Source organism: Bison bison, unplaced genomic scaffold (assembly GCF_000754665.1).
Source record: "Bison bison bison isolate TAMUID 2011002044 unplaced genomic scaffold, Bison_UMD1.0 scf7180017864485, whole genome shotgun sequence".
Taxonomy (NCBI): domain Eukaryota; kingdom Metazoa; phylum Chordata; class Mammalia; order Artiodactyla; family Bovidae; genus Bison; species Bison bison.
The window spans coordinates 1,546,654-1,549,143 of record NW_011495045.1 but is presented as its reverse complement, the minus strand read 5'-3'; positions in this window follow the sequence as shown (position 1 = coordinate 1,549,143).

Below are 2,490 nucleotides of genomic sequence, written 5' to 3'. Positions count from 1 at the left end.
TTTTCTCCACTGAATTTCCTCACTGAGTTATCCTTATTTAACCACTCTTTATATCCTTAATTAACGTTTAATTAAGCAATTGTTTCCTGATCTTCGCCGACACCGTCCCTGCTTCCAATTCCCTGGATCCACCGGGGCTGGACCCTGGTAGGAAGCCCTTTACGTATATTAGAGCAATAGAAAAAGATCTGAGCCTACTACTAAGGAATTATTGAATTTTTCTAGATCAGGTTAATGGTAAAATAATACATGCTCAAATAGTCATCATAGTTGACTGGCACTTTACTAAAAATATGTGGGACTTATTTTTAAAGTAAAATAAAAAGCACAATTATACCTAATGTTTCCATGACTGTATCCTTACAGTTTATTATTCATAGCTACTGTGTATTAATGCATCAGGTAACTACATAAAAGGGAACTAAAGCTCACATCTGTTTATTCTGATTTGCAATAATGATTTTAAAGAACTCTGGAAAGTCAGTGAGTCAATGAATTAGCCTATAGGGAATTTCTTCTGTATAATTCCATATTATATAGGGAAGATTTTCTTCAGCTGTTTATTCCCCTGGACGTTAACTTTCCAACAATTAATTACAAAGTAATGGTATTGTGTGCATGAGCACAAGAGGAAAATGGCAGAACTGGGCAGTTTCCAAACAAGATACCTGACATTGCAATAAATGACAAACTAAAACATTGCCAAGAGTGAAACATTTGAAACTCAAGCAAAGCAAACATGGCTTAGATCTGCAGCATTTGTATAATTTAAATTTACCTAGGAATTCATTTAGGAGATCGTCTCTTTTCACTTAAAAATCGGTTTAGCTAAAGAGCTTAAACTTAGAAATAGCATTGGACTGCAGTCACGTGTCACTTACTCTTTGATCCTGTGGAGGATCGATCTGTCAAGATGCTAGAAGAGTCAGTTCTTTTATTTACAGAAGAATAAATTCAGTCATTTATTTTGGGGGGCTCCAAAATCACTGCAGATGGTGACTGCAGTCATGAAATTAAAAGATGCTTCCTCCTTGGAAGAAAAGTTATGACCAACTTAGACAGCATACTAAAAGGCAGAGACAGCCAGTGGCTAAGATGGCGGAAGAACAGGACAGGGAGACCACTTTCTCCCCCACAAATTCATCGAAAGAACATTTGAACACTGAGCAATTTCCACAAAACAACTTCTGAATGCTGGTAGAGGACATCAGGCACCCAGAAAGGCAGCCCATTGTCTTCAAAAGGAGGTAGGACAAAATATAAAAGATAAAAAGAGAGACAAAAAGAGGTAGGGATGGAGATCTGTCCCTGGAAGGGAGTGTTAAAGACAGAAGTTTCCAAACACCAGGAAACACTCTCTCTGGTGGATCTGTGGTGAGCCTTGGAATCTCAGAGGGCAAAATAATCAGGAGGAAAAATAAATAAATAATTAAAACCCACAGATTACATGCCTAACAGCAACTCCCAGCAGAGTAGCAGCTCAGACACTTGCATCTACCACTAGAAAGCCAGGGCTGGACAGGGAGGCGGGGCTGCGTTGCCTAGGGTAAGGACTGGGCCTGAATGCCCTGAGGGCAATCTGAAGGACCTAGCTTGAGATAACAACCTAGACTGTGGGATAGCTATCCCATGAAAAGCCCTAACCTAAGACACCGCCACGTGCAACCCCATGTCCAAGGAGCGGTGGCTGCGTGGGTGCAGGAGGGCTGAGAGGAGCTACTCCACATTCAAGGTCAGGAGGGATGGCGGTGAGGAGATACCCCTCGTCCAAGGTAAGGAGCAGCGGCTGTGTTTGCTGGAGCAGGCGTGAAGAGATATCCCATGTCCAAGGTAAGAAAAACCCAAGTAAGATGGTAGGTGTTGCAAGAGGGCATCAGAGGGCAGACACATTGAAACCACAGTCACAGAAAACTAGTCAATCTAATCACATGGACCACAGCCTTGTCTAACTCAATGAAACTAAGTCATGCCCTGTGGGGCCACACAAGACAGGCAAGCATGGTGGAGAGGTCTGACAGAATGTGGTCCACTGGAGAAGGGAATGGCAAACCACTTCAGTATTCTTACCTTGAGAACCCCATGAGCAGTATGGAAAGGCAAAATGATAGGAAACTGAAAGAGGAACTCCCCAGGTCTGTAAGTGCCCAATATGCTACTGGAGATCAGTGGAGAAATAACTCCAGACAGAATGAAGGGATGGAGCCAAAGCAAAAACAATACCCAGTTGTGGATGTGACTGGTAATAGAAGCAAGGTCCAATGCTGTAAAGAGCAATATTGCATAGGAACCTGGAATGTCAGGTCCATGAATCAAGGCAAATTGGAAGTGGTCAAACAGGAGATGGCAAGAGTGAACATCGACATTCTAGGAATCAGCGAACTAAAATGGGCTGGAATGGGTGAATTTAACTCAGATGACCATTATATCTACTACTGTGGGCAGGAATCCCTTCGGACAAAAAGAGTACGAAATGCAGTACTTGGATGCAAT